We start from the raw sequence: 14,822 nt of genomic DNA on the forward strand, positions 1-14,822 counted from the left end.
TCCTCAGTTAATCCCCACAATGACCCTGTGAGTTAGGTTAAGAGGTTGCTACCGACTCCAAGATCACCCAGTGAAACTTCATGGCTGAGTGGGGATTTGAACCCTGATCTTCCATGTCCTAGTCCAACACTCTAACCTCTACACCACACTGCCTTCCTGGAGTTATTCTGCTGTGGGCCTGCTCTATAAATCAAGCAAGTGAATCAATATGGGGAAAAACCAAATGTCACTTAGAGAAGGATCTGAAATGCCGTATGTTTCGGTCTGTAAGACGCCCCCATGTATAAGAGGCCCCCTATTTTGGGGGGACTCAGATTTAAGAAAATGGGGGGAGATGTATCTGTGTATAAGACGCCCCCCTAATTTAAAACCTAGTCTTATACACGGAAAAATACAGTATTTTCATTGAAGCTTGAATTTGTTTACTTCTGGATTGTTTCATTTGATGTTTTCATGCGTTGTAAACCGCTTTGAGATTTTCCCCCCTTTAAAATATAAAGTGGTATAAAAATGAAATTATTATTAATAATAATAAATAATAATGGTAAATTTCACCACGAAAAGCTGCCTAGACATTCCTTTTTTGTGTCTGTAACCTAGGTTTAAGGTGCCATTTGGCGATTAGCTTATATATCTGAATTCCTAACACTGTCAGCTGGGCTGGGCTTCTTCTTTGTTTTGCAGCTGTAGGTCTGGAATTTAATCCACTGTGGGGATTAGCCTTCTGAGAAGCATGGGCAGTTTTAACCTGTTGCTGACTTGCACGCCTGGCTGTTTTCGGAAACACCTGTGATGTTGTTCTGAATATCACGCACAGGGCTCTGGAGTTGTTTTGGCCAACAAGCCAAAGGTATACCCAAAGTTTAAAAAGAGGAAGCTTCCAGCATGATGTCAGTTCTCTGGGAGTTTGTCCGTCTCTGTATACATACATACAAAGAATATATCTGAATGACAAAAAACAGACAACACACACAAAGAGAAAGGCAAAACAACTAAGTTCAACGAGAAGAGCTTTAGATAATGAAGTCAAAAGAAAAAGTAATATCAAGAGTGAATGAAAATGATGCAAGTATGAATCTACAACCGGGGAATCAAATACAGCTTGCATGGTGCAATGAAAGAGATAGGCAATTCCCTCCCGCCCCCTTTTTTTGTATTTACAGATGCCACCAAATAAAATCATATTTCTAAGGGATTTGTCATGCATGTGACAGTGCTGTGCTATATTTAATAAATAAAATCCCCACAAACAGAGGTGAAATGAGAAGGCTCAACATCACCCCAGCTGCAGAAAAATAACACGCCATTTTTTTCCTGAAAAAGCAATGAACATAACTGTTTTTAGAGAATATTTACAGTCATACCTCATGTTGCATACTCTTCAGGTTGTGTTTTTTTCGGGTTGCAGACTGCCGAAAGCTGAAAGTACCAGAACGGGTTACTTCCGGGTTTCGGCAGTCGCGCATACTCAAAAGCGCCGAATTAGGCTTTGCACATGCGCAGAAGCACCAAATCACAACCCGTGTGTGTGCAGACATGGGTTGTGAATGTGCATCCCGCACGGATCACGTTCGCGACCCAAGTGTCCACTGTACAAAACACATAACTTTCTTGCACAGCTTAGGGGCCGCCACAGAGAAGGCCCTCTGCCAAGCCACCCCCCAGCCTCTGAGGGCAGAGGAACTAGTAAGATGGCCCCTTCTGCCAATCTTAGCACCCCATAGGGACTGTAGGGAGGAAAACTTTCAGATATTTGTTTGAGAAAATGGCCTCAGGCCCCAGGATCTCGATGGAGGCACTCCCAGCCTCCATATCTGGGTTCGTGCAATATTTTGAACAGCTGCACAGGTGTGTGGAGGGCAGGGGCAGACCAGCAACTGGCTAAAATGTCAGTGCTTTCCAGAAACTAATGCTAAACCATTGACTAACTTCCTGCTGAGTTACAGTACGGACCTATTATTCCTCCAGCCCTTCCTTTCCAGAGATTGGAGCACTCTCTTAGCCTGACAACAAGCCTGCGAGGTAGGCAAGGTATATGTTGCACTACTGTGGAAGAAGAGAAGGATGTGTTGTACGGGAAAGGAATCCAGTTTCTCAAGAACGTTCGGCTTTTAAAAGGAAAAAGAACCCAAAGCTTATCTCCGATGGTTTTCGTGTAAATGCATTTTCAAGGCGTCGCTCCAAATCCTGGCAGGTCCGCTATCTGGGGAGAAAAAACACATTTTTCTAAGCAACAATAGCCTGCAATTTGAATGCTGGGGGGGGGGGGGAGAGAGCAACATCCTTGAAAACAGAAGCGTTTCCTTGAGGGGTAATTTCTAAATTCCATGCAGTTCAGTTAAAAATAGCCCGTTGATAGATTGGGTGGAGCTCCACTGAGCCTCCAAGTTCCCAGTCCATATGGAACATCTCTCTGAAGCAAGCCATGCTGGAACAAACCGGGAACAAACCCATGAATCGCCTCTGGTTTAGCAGGTGTTGTGCAGGAGATCTTCCTCCCGGTGGATCGCCCTGAAAAGTTCCTTTAAGATGTTTCAGTTCTTGCAGTTCTGCTCCAAGGAAAGCTTCCTTGCTTCTCCCCTCTTCCATTCACTGTTGAAATTCAGATTGTTGGCACTTGGGACTAGGAGGGCTGTGTTTTGGTCTTATTGACAAGAGTGTGACATATGCACTGATGGTTCTATGCACTGAATGGCCATGCTGCCTACTCGAAAGGCAACGAAGGCCTGTGTCCATTGCTTGCCCTACTCAAGGTAGGCCCATTGTAGGTAATGACTGGGAGCGGCCATTGAGACCACATAACACCGGTCTTGAAAGACCTACACTGGCTCCTAGTACGTTTCCGAGCACAATTCAAAGTGTTAGTGCTGACCTTTAAAGCCCTAAACAGCCTCGGTCCAGTATACCTGAAGGAGCGTCTCCACCCCCATCGTTCTGCCCGGACACTGAGGTCCAGCGCTGAAGACCTTCTGGCGGTTCCTTCGCTGTGAGAAGCCAAGTTACAGGGAACCAGGCAGAGGGCCTTCTCGGTAGTGGCGCCCGCCCTGTGGAACGCCCTCCCAGCAGATGTCAAAGAGAAAAATAACTACCAAACTTTTAGAAGACATCTAAAGGCAGCCCTGTTTAGGGAAGCTTTTAATGTTTAATAGGTTATTGTATTTTAATGTTTTGTTGGAAGCTGCCCAGAGTGGCTGGGGAGACCCAGCCAGATAGGCGGGGTATAAATAATAAATTACTATTACTATTACTACTACTACTACTACTACTATTATTATTATTATTATTATTGGCATGGTTACCTTACTGCAATCTTAGGCTTGGATTCAGCTATGTACCCTACCCTGGAAGTAAGAAAGCATGCCGAGTCTCTGTGACTGCGAGAACGACTTTGGAAACAAGTGTTCCTGGATATTGTTTCTCTTACCAAAGCATGCAGTCACATTCCCCTGCTGCTGGCTTATTTTCAATACTTGCTTTTTGGCAGCGGGAGCAGAGCAGAGACGCTGGCAGGCCTCTGGACAGATCCTGTAAACAGATCAGTTTTGTTTGGCCCTTCGCAATTTTTCAACTGTGTTTGCTCGGAAAGGGGGAGGGATATTTCCAAGTCGTAAATGAGAGGCAGACGCCATGCAATATTGTTCTCTTGGTGTATGGATGTGATGGCCCATCTATAGCTACATGCATGGAGATCTCGCATGTAAAGCTACCACTGGATGGCACCAGCTTCATATGTATTGCAGAAGCTGTGAAGTGGTCAGTTTGTGGGGTGAAACTGGCTTTCTCCCGGCCTCTAGAGCACTGTCTGGAGAAGGCAGCGATGCCCAAGGAAATATAAGTTGATCCCTGAAACAGAGACCTAGTTCTCACTGAAATAGTAAACTGGTGTCCTGGCAGTACCGCTTCATATTGCCAGTAGGGTCTGCACTACTGGCCATACACCATTTCCCCACCTCATAGAAAGCTAGCATCTCAGCCCTTCTCCTGGACAGCTAAGTTTCTTTTTGCAGGGAATTGTATTTTATTTTTACTTTTTTCTAGCAAGGAGACATGCCAGCCTCTACATGCATTCTGAAGTGGGTTGCAGCCCAGATAAAAGGTAAAGGCAAAGGGACCCCTGACCATTAGGTCCAGTCGTGACTAACTCTGGGGTTGCGCGCTCATCTCGCTCTATAGGCCGAGGGAGCCGGCATATGTCCGCAGACAGCTTCCGGGTCATGTGGCCAGCATGACTAAGCCGCTTCTGGCGAACCAGAGCAGCGCACGGAAGCGCCGTTTACCTTCCCGCTGGAGTGGTACCTATTTATCTACTTGCACTTTGACGTGCTTTCAAACTGCTAGGTTGGCAGGAGCAGGGACTGAGCAATGGGAGCTCACCCCATCACGGGGATTCGAACCGCCGACCTTCTGATCGGCAAGTCCTAGGCTCTGTGGTTTAACCCACAGCGCCACCCGTGTCCCTATTGCAGCCCAGATAGCTCAGTCTAAAAGCACGAGAGTCTCAGGGGCACAGGTACAAGCCCAATATTGGGTGAAAGATTCCTACATTGCCTGGGCCAGAGAGTTGGGCTAGATGACCCTCGCGGACCCTTTGTGACTCAAGCTTTGAGCCACAGCTTGAATCCCTTCATGAGAACCAGAGCATTTGCTGAGATTAATGTGCCGTTCAACAAGACAGCGTCCTTTCCGCCCACGCTTATTTGGACGGCGCTGCTTTCAATATAAACCATTAGCCTAGGCAAACACGCCTTGCTTATCTTTTGCGGTTGGTGCCAAGCTGCCATGAGTCTGCATTTTTGCGTGTGGCAAGTGAGGATCCCAGTTGCTTCACCATGTGTTTACTGGAGACAGGGCGGCTGGCGTCCCTTGTTTCGTTTCTTTGAGGAAGGTGCCTGGTTGCTCTTGTGCCACTAGGGGGAGATGTAAATCCTGCAGCTCGACTGGAGAGAGGGCCACGATTCAGCAACTCTCACTCAATGTACAGTGGTACCAGGGCCGTCTTAAGCATATGCGGTGCTGGGGTGCAAAGATCTGCCCGGTGCCATCCCCCCAGGTTCCCCAGAGTTGCCAACCTTTTTTAAGGGGACTAACACCATGCTTTTCCCAGTAGTGATGTATGGAAGTGAGAGCTGGACCATAATGAAGGCTGATCGTCGAAAAATTGATGCTTTTGAATTCTGGTGCTGGAGGAGACTCTTGAGAGTCCCATGGACTGCAAGAAGATCAAACCTATCCATTCTGAAGGAAATCAGCTCTGAGTGCTCACTGGAAGGACAGATCCTGAAGCTGAGGCTCCAAGACTTTGGTCACCTCATGAGAAGAGAAGACTGCCTGGAAAAGACCCTGATGTTGGGAAAGATGGAGGGCAGAAGGAGAAGGGGACGACAGAGGACGAGATGGTTGGACCGTGTTCTCGAAGCTACCAGCATGAGTTTGACCAAACTGCGGGAGGCAGTGGAAGACAGGGGTGCCTGGCGTGCTCTGGTCCATGGGGTCATGAAGAGTCGGACACGACTAAACAACAACAACAACAACACCATGCTTATCTCTGCTCAGGAAAAGAAGAAAGGAAACAGGTGCCTGGGGCTGCAAAGATGAAGGAAACGGACTATGTGGGGAGCAGGATTTAAATCCACACTCACACGCTTAAAAAAAAAAGAAATCCCCCATAAACGCTGCTAATAGAATCCAGCCAGATGGGTAGGGTATAAATATATTATTATTATTGTTGTTGTTGTTGTTGTTGTTGTTATTAATAATAATATACCACCTTTTCCTCCAAGGTGCTCAAGGTGGGGTACGTGGTTCTCCCTCCCATTTTATCCTCAAAACAACAACCCTGTCAGATAGGCCAGGCTGAGAGATGGTGACTGCCCCAAGGTCACCCAGCGTGCTTCATGGTGGAGGGGGGATTCGAACCCTGGTCCCAGTCCGACACTAACCATTACACCACAGAGGCTCTCTGTTTCAGCGTCACACATCTTAAATCTTTAATCTCATGGTGAACATCGTCATTATTTTTTAAAATCATTTTTATTGGTTTTCCCAATACAAAGTTGTAAACAAAGAATAAAAAAGTATATTCAAAGACAGTGGTGCCTTGCAAGACGAAATTAATCCGTTCCGCGAGTCTCTTCGTCTTGCGGTTTTTTCGTCTTGCGAAGCACGGCTATTAGCGGCTTAGCGGCTATTAACGGCTTAGCGGCTTTAAGAAAAAGGAAACAAACTTGCAAGAACTCGCAAGACGTTTCGTCTTGCGAAGCAAGCCCATAGGGAAATTCGTCTTGCGGAATGACTCAAAAAACGGAAAACTCTTTCGTCTAGCGAGTTTTTCGTCTTGCGAGGCATTCGTCTTGCGGGGCACCACTGTAAAGAGATTCCTCCAAATATCCGGACTCTTCCCCGCCCCATCCACCCTGTGGTTTCCCATTTTGAACACTTATTACTGCATATTCTTTCATACTCCAATTTTTATATCAAACCACATTTTCCGTGGTAATTGCTAAACTATAAGTGAGATCAAAATCCTGCTAATGTTTCCATCTGCTTACAGTGGTCTCCTAAGTAACTTATAATTTTTTCCCATTCTTTTATAAAGTTTTTGTCCTGTTGGTTCCCAAGTTTTCCAGTCAGTTTTACTATCTCGGCATAGTCTATCAGCTTGCTTTGCCTCTCCTCTCTGCTAGGGACTTTGTCTTCTTTCCATCTCTGGGCTAGTAACATCTGGGCAGCTGTTGTTCCATATATAAAAGGTCTCTTCTGTTCCTTTGAGATACCAGTACCTATAATTCCTAACAGAAAAGGAATTAACAAAAGTTATTTTTTGTTCATTTGGTTTCTTAACAAAGAAATTTGGTTTCTTAACAAAAGTTATTTTAAACATTTTCTTCCTTTCATTATATATCATCTCCCAGAAAGCTTTTTTTACCTTACAAGTCCACCACATATGATAAAAGTTGCCTTCTTTTTCTTTACATTTCGAACAAGTATTTGTAGTTGTCCTATACGTTATGGTGAACATCATTTGATCCACCTGTCTTTTTTATAATATATTTATTAACTTTTCAAAGGTTATACAAAAAAACCAAAAAACAAAAAAACAAAAATAAAAACACATATAATTCCATTCACTTATTTTCTTTTAACTTACTTCTCAGACCTCCTCATACCTCCCCTTTTTGTATTCCAATTCAAATTATTCATTCAGCAAATCCTCACCATTAATTTTCACTTAATTTTCCACCTTTCTTTCTCCCCCCCAATTATCTTAATCATTACAGCTGATAACCACTTAAATTCTAACCAACATCATTCTAACATTCACTAATTTTGTAGTATTTCCCAAGATAGTCCTTGAATTTCTTCCAATCTTCTTTCACCGACTCTTCTCCCTGGTCTCGGATTTCTCATTCCTGGTCTCATTTCCCAGAAAGCCTTAATCTTTGGGCACGTCCACCAAAGGTGAAAGAATGTACCTTCAGTCTCTTTACATTTCCAACATTTATTATCGGGCAAATGATAAATTTTTGCAAGCTTGACTGGGGTCATGTACCACCTGTCAAGCTGCCCCACTCAGTTACTTTCCACATGCGTTGTGCAATTTTGAATCAGTGTTCCCATTTTTTATATATGGAAAACTGAGGCCAAGATGTTGCATTCATTCATTGCACCTGTAGGTCACACCCAAGCACACCTCTGTTCTCCTGCATAAACTAGAACACGTCGTGCCTCTTGGATAAAGGGCAGGTCAGCCAACATAAGCTTTGTGGAAACATCTAAACAAAATGGGGCAAGCTCGGAGTTAGGCATATTTGGGACAGTAGTATTGCCACCCACAGATTTTTTTACTGGGGAGGGGGGAAAGGGGGAGTGTGGGCTAGTTTTCCCACCCAACCCCAATATAAGGAGCATTTGCTCTCGTATCTCAGGTTCTACAAATGCTAAAAACTTTGGCAAAGTCTCTTGTTCAATGAAATCTTGCCCCACACCGCAAGCCCCAATCAGCTCTGTGGATGCCCACTAATACTCAAGCAGATTGGAGGAAGGAGAAAGTGGTGCAAGCATAAATGTTCTAACACTTTAAAGATGCTCTCAAGGCAGAACTTTAAAAAAAAATTCAGTACAATCACAGATAACTGGGAAACGCTGGCCTGCGAGCGCTCCAATTGGAGAACAGAGCTATTGCATAGCCAACCTTACTGTATGCTTGTGAAACATGGACCACTTCTAAATGCCATCTCCAACTCCTCGAAAGATTCCATCAACGGTGTCTCCGAAAGATTTTACATATCACTTGGGAAGACAGGCAAACTAATGTCGGTGTACTGGAAGAAGCAAAGATCACCAGTGTCGAAGCAATGATTCTTCAACTTCGTTGGACTGGTCATGTTGTGCAGACGCCTGATGATCGTCTTCCAAAGCAACTACCGGTACTCTATTCCGAACTTAAAAATGGAAAGCCTAATGCTGGTGGTCAGCAAAAGAGGTTTGAAGACTCTCTCAAGGAAAATCTTTTTTTAAAAAAGCAGTATAAACACCGACAATTAGGAAACACTGGCCTGCGAGCGCTCCAATTGGAGAACAGCCTCTGCCAAATTGTCATGGGTTTTGAAGACGCTTGAACTCAGGACGAAAGGGAGAAACGTGCTAAGAGGAAGGCACGCTTGGCAAATCCACACCGTGATCAATTCCCGCCTGGAAACCTGTGTCCTCACCGTGGAAGGACATGTGGATCTAGAGTTGGCCTCCACAGTCACTTACGGACTCAAGGTTAAAACCATGTTTATGGAAGACAATCTTACTCGGCTATGAGTGATCACCAAAGAAGAAGATACGTTTTAACAGAAGAAGAGCACTGGATGCTACCATGAAGAGGGTGGGCGTTCAAATGAAAGCTGGGGATTTCCCCCCTTTTCTCTCTCCCCACCATGGGCACCCATTGAGGGCAAGCAAATTTCTGCCCTTCATAGGCAAGGGTTGAACAAGGCAGAGAGGCCTTCTCCGATTTTGGTGACATGGTGGAATCTTCCAACTCATCCATTGGTTTTGTTAACTGGGAAAGAAGGAACTGAGCGGTTAGTCTAGGGCTTGCTGATCAGAAGGTCGGCGGTTCGAATCCCTGTGACGGGTTGAGCTCCCATTGCTCAGTCCTGGCTCCTGCCAACCTAGCAGTTCGAAAGCACGTCAAAGTGCAAGTAGATAAATAGGTACCGCTCTGGCGGGAAGGTAAACAGCGTTTCCGTGCGCTGCTCTGGTTCGCCAGAAGCGGCTTAGTCATGCTGGCCACATGACCCAGAAGCTGTACGCTGGCTCCCTCGGCCAATAAAGCGAGATGAGCGCCACAACCCCAGAGTCGTCTGTGACTGGACCTAATGGTCAGGGGTCCCTTTACTTTTACCTATATATCACTTTGTCAAAATAATATCATTCTCTCAACGATTCACGTAAAAGATGTAAGATGGTCACAAGCAAATAACTGCTGAGATCAAAACACATTTTGAAAACACCTGGCCGTAATAAAATGTATCACAGTATAGGGGAAAATCCTATATTTTTAAAGACAAATGTGCACCATAAAAAATGCACAAGTCTCAGTAGGCTCAAAAAGCACTTTATAGCTGGCGCTGAAAACAGTACAAAGGAGGTTAATATTAATAGGCTGGGAGTTCCAGAAAACAGGGGATGCCAATATTGATTTCTTGCAAGTGCGTTACAAACAAAGTGGTTGAGTATTGAGTGCTTTTCAAATAGATCTGGAGGCAGAGGAATTGAGTGTGGGTTTGGTTGTTGTTGTTTTGTATCTTGTTGTTTGGCAAAAACTTTCAAGGCTGCTAAAAGTCACAATCCAAGGATGTGAACGTTAAACTCTCGACTCACAAAACGGCAGCAGTGAAAGCAGGCATGCGTGAATCCATAATAAAACCAAATGCCCTTGATTTCATGGAATGGCTCTGTTTGCCGGCTGAAAACATACCCTCTCTGCGCAGGCTTTGGGGGGAGTTGATAATAATAATAATAATAATAATAATAATAATAATAATAATAATATATTTGTACCCTGCCCATCTGGCTGGGCTTCCCCAGCCACTCTGGGCAGCTTCCAATAAAGATTAAAAATACATTAAAATGTCACAATAAAAACTTCCCTGAACAGGGCTGCCTTCAGATGTCTTCTGAATGTCAGGTAGTTGTTTATGTCTTTGACATCTGATGGGAGGGTTTCCACAGGGTGGGTGCCACCACCGAGAAGGCCCTCTGCCTGGTTCCCTGTAACCTCACTTCTCACAATGAGGGAACCGCCAGAAGGCCCTCGGCGCTGGACCTCAGTGTCCTGGCAGAACGTTGGGGATGGAGACGCTCCTTCAGGTATACTGGGCCGAGGCCATTTAGGGCTTTAAAGGTCAACACCTATATTATTAGAAAGGCAGTTCTGGACATCGGAAGAGCTATCCTGCTAGATCCAGCCAGTGGTCCATATTGTCCACTGTTCTTACAGTGACTAAGCAGCTGCCTCTGAAAAGCCTGCAAAACGGACCTGAGAAAAACAAGAGCATTCATTCTCTCCACTTGCAATCCCCATCAGCTTGAATTCAGAGTGGCATCTTTGGCTCGGCGTTTCATCTACTCCTCTTGTTTCATTAATTGGATGGCAGTCATCTTTTATGTTTTGAGGATTTGGCATGCAACCTCTCTCTGCGAAATACTGATGCAATCAATGGCACTTCTTGGCAGAGCAAACCTCACCTGGGAATTTCGACTGTGCTGTTTCAGGTAAATGTCTCGTGGTGAGGAGGAGCGATTGCCTCTGGCTTTAAAAGAGGCTGTTGCGTGACCGCTCCTAAAGAACACAACTTTGGGTGAAACTGGGGCGAATGTTTATTGCCCAGTTGCCAGCATTCCTTTTGAGTACAAGGCGATCAAGAAAGTAGTCGCAGCACAATGATAGAGACAGGCTTGTGGTTTCAGGGTGGAACTGGCCTTGCCGTCCCTGACAAAGAACCTTTATCAGCAAAGGGACGTGGAGAGTGTGACCTTGCACAGCCACACCAGAAATTTGCAACACTGCTCCTAAGGAAGTCAGCCAGACGCCCACAGCCCTGATATTTCATTTTCAGCTGAAAATGTGTTTCTTTTGCCAAGAATTGATACAATTCAGCTCGGTTTGCAGAGCACAAGGCTCTTCATTTCAGGGCTGTGAGTCCAAGCCCCTTGTTGGAGTCTATGACTCTATGTAGTCTTGGTTGCTTGTTCTGTGTTTTAATAGTTTTATGATGTTTGAGCGATTTCATTGTACATAGACTTAATATTTTTTTGAGCTGCCTGTTTATAAATATTAATAATGGTAGCAATCAAAATTAGCAGTGTAGGAGAATAACATTGTCTGCACCAGGCAGAGGGCCTTCTCGGTAGTGGCACCCGCCCTGTGGAACGCCATCTCATCAGATGTCAAGAAAATAAACAACTATCTGACTTTTAGAAGGAATATGAAGGCAGCCCTGTTTAGGGAAGTTTTTTATGTTTCATGTTTTGTTGTGTTTTTAATATTCTGTTGGGAGCTGCCCAGAGTGGCTGGGGAAACCCAGCCAGATGGGCGGAATATAATTAAAAATTATTATTATTATTATTATTATTATTATTATTATTATTACACTCAAGAGGTAGCATAGTAAGTGTCTCTTGTGAGTGTATCGTACACAACCCAGGTGCCACCAGTGAAAAGGCCCTGTCTCCTCACCTCCTATAAAGGCCTGTGGAATGGAAGGTGAGATTTAATTCTGATCTCATCTTTGCGTGATGGATCCCAGCAGAAGTCACTGTGGCCACTTCGCCTTGTCATTCAGATTGTAATCCTCCTGAGGCAGGGACCTTCTTAGCTCACGCCACCCAGTTAAGTTAAGTGGTATATGCTACAGTACTAATAATGTTTAAGAACAATAGATGATATGCCTTGTGGAACACCTTTGGGCGCAGAAAGGGCTAAGGAGTAAGCCCTACACAAAGATAGTCGGATGGCATCTTCCTTCTGGCAGCTCCTGCAGCCAAGCTGGTGCCAAACATTGCTTTCCTTTCTTTGGGATCACATCAGCAAGGCTGAGAGGAGGGGCCTTTTTGTCTGGACAGACCAGGACACACTGCCCAGGCTTGCGCCCTAGGGGAGTCACTTCAGTGCTACAAAGACAGCAGGAAAAAATTCTGAATTACATTAAATAACATAGTCACTTTATAGCCACAGACGCAGGTCGCGCTGTGGGTTAAACCACAGAGCCTAGGACTTGCCAATCAGAAGGTTGGCGGCTCGAATCCCCGTGACAGGGTGAGCTCCCGTTGCTCAGTCCCTGCTCCTGCCAACCTAGCAGTTTGAAAGCACGTCAAAGTGCAAGTAGATAAATAGGTACCGCTCCTGCGGGAAGGTAAACGGCATTTTCGTGCGCTGCTCTGGTTCGCCAGAAGCGGCTTAGTCATGCTGGCCACATGAGCCGGAAGCGGTACGCCGGCTCCCTCAGCCAATAAAGCAAGATGAGCGCTGCAACCCCAGAGTCAGTCACGACTGGACCTAACGGTCATGGGTCCCTTTACCTTTACCTTTACTTTACAGCTCTTCCCTAGAGTTCTGGGTTGATTTAGCAAAAGATGTGTTAATATGTGTTAATATTCCTCCCCCCATACATGGTGTTTCTTGCATAGCTCATCGTCTTTGTAGCTCATCACGGCTGTGAATTGCACAATTGTGTACTTCTCCATATTAGTTGGCCTGGTCATGTGAGGTTGGTCAGTCAGTAGATGGACCAGACGACTTCATGTATTTGAGCAATTGAATTTCCAAACTTTTTAAGGCACTGTTGCCTTGGTTCCATAAAATCACTCCAAGGGCCCCCTGCCCTGCCTGCCGATCAAAGGTGTTATTCAGAATAGCAGTTTTCATGAGCCAGCAGGGAACATGACACAGTAAAGTTCAAAACAGTTGCACGTTTGTTCAAAAATCCAAAAACTGGGTTTCAAAGGAGGCTATCTCCAGTTCCAGGCCATGGATGGAGGTGGACGAAACCAGGAAAGGAGATTGACAGCTGTCCCAAAAGCTGCTTCAGCACCAGTAATTACAGGCCGCTTAGTTCAGGTCTCACCAACCAGATGTTTGGACTACAACTCCTATCATCCCCAGCCAGCGCAGCTGATGGGAGTTGTCCTCCAAAATGTCTGGAAGTCACCAGGTTGGCAAAGCCTGATGTTGTTGATGTATTGCTTAGGAAGAGGAAGAGTACAGGAAAGGATGAGACAATAGTATGAGACATCACCGCTAGCACACTTGCTGCTGCTTCCTGGCAGGGGGGAACCGCAAGGGCCCCCAAAATATGTTTTGTATGAGAAACCTATAAAAAGCCCCAACTGAATGAGATATTGGCGTTCTGTTAAAATCCTTGGTTCATAATAGTTTCCTTTTGTTCATAAAAGACACATAGCCTACTTGCTGCTTGGTTGCTGGAAATACCAAAGATAAGGCATTTGGGGAGGGAGAGTAAAATTATGGGAGTCTGGCTGTGCCAGCTTACCAAGTACAACTCCCCTTATGTAGGCTTGTTATCTAAGTGAACATAAATCTCAGACTACAATTCTCCTTTCATTAGTATGTAGAAGTTTAGAAGTTTAGAAGTGAGGGGCCCTAGAAGGGCTGGACACACATCAAGTTGCAGGCTGGGCATCCAGAAAGTTGTACCCAATGAGTTTTTGCCAACTACTCTCTGCTAATGTTTGCAGCATTTTGATTGGGTCTTATATGAATTCTTTGTCTGCAAACCCATCACTTGGGAAGACAGGCAAAATAATGCCAGTGTACTGGAAGAAGCAAAGATCACTGGTGTTGAAGCAATGATTGGACTGGTCATATTGTGCGGATGCCTGATGATCGTCTTCCAAAGCAACTACTCTATTCTGAACTTAAAAATGGAAAGCGTAATGCTGGTGGTCCACAAAAAAGGTTTAAAGACTCTCTCAAGGCACAGCTAAAAAAATGTAGTATAAACACTGACAATTGGGAATCACTGGCCTGCGAGCGCTCCAGTTGGAGAACAGCCGTTACCAAAAGTGTCATGGGCTTTGAAGACACTCAAACTCAGGATGCAAGGGAGAAACAGAAGAAGGCACGCTTGGCAAATCCACACCGTGATCAGCTCCCACCCGGAAACCTATGTCCCCACTGTGGAAGGACGTGTGGATCCAGAATTGGCCTCCACAGTCACTTACGGACTCATTGTTAAAACCGTGTTTATGGAAGACAATCTTACTCGGCTACGAAGGATTGCCAAAGAAGAAACCCTATAAAAGGTCCGGTGTGTGTGTGTGTGTGTGTGTGTGTGTAACACACGCACGTTTAGCCTTTGTGGAAGTGACTGCGCTGAACCTATTTACTGCAGTAAATAAATTTTGGGCTCTTTCTTCAACCCAACTCATGAGTAGTTAATGGTACCAGCGAGACAAGCAGATTTGCCATGCAACAACCTGATCAGCTTTTCCTTAGTCCCCATTTTTGGCAGCTCGGTTTGCTTGGACAGCCAGGGCTCCAACGGGCATCCTGAAAGGGGCCTGCTCCATCTTGGCACCCATTGGCACCATGGAGAAGTCTACTGATATAATAGGTAAAGCATGGCTTCAGTTTTCCAAAAAAACTAGCTTTTTAAGCTGCACAACAGGTTATCAACAATACCAGACCATGACTCCATGGTGGAGATAGTTACAACTTTCTTTTTATTTTGTAGATGGCAGGAAATATTTATTACCTTCTGAGGGATGCAAATAAGCAAACATTAAAAATGCAGCATTTTTTTGTTAAA

At 45.1% G+C, this 14,822-nt stretch overlaps 1 protein-coding gene and 1 long non-coding RNA gene across 2 annotated transcripts in view; one reads left to right on the forward strand and one right to left on the reverse strand.

Moving 5' to 3' along the window:
• Nucleotides 1–14,822, reverse strand: part of LOC309534355 — a 98,476-nt gene that overhangs the window by 73,400 nt on the left and 10,254 nt on the right. Inside the window, exon 3 of the long non-coding RNA XR_014220608.1 lies at nt 5,518–6,788. This is a non-coding gene — a long non-coding RNA (uncharacterized lncRNA). The remainder of the gene's footprint in view (nt 1–5,517; nt 6,789–14,822) is intronic.
• Nucleotides 1–14,822, forward strand: part of UCKL1 (uridine-cytidine kinase 1 like 1) — a 79,441-nt gene that overhangs the window by 2,648 nt on the left and 61,971 nt on the right. The gene's annotated exons all lie outside the window — the stretch shown is intronic.

Source organism: Podarcis vaucheri (assembly GCF_965113315.1).
Source record: "Podarcis vaucheri genome assembly, chromosome: 6".
NCBI classification, from domain to species: domain Eukaryota; kingdom Metazoa; phylum Chordata; class Lepidosauria; order Squamata; family Lacertidae; genus Podarcis; species Podarcis vaucheri.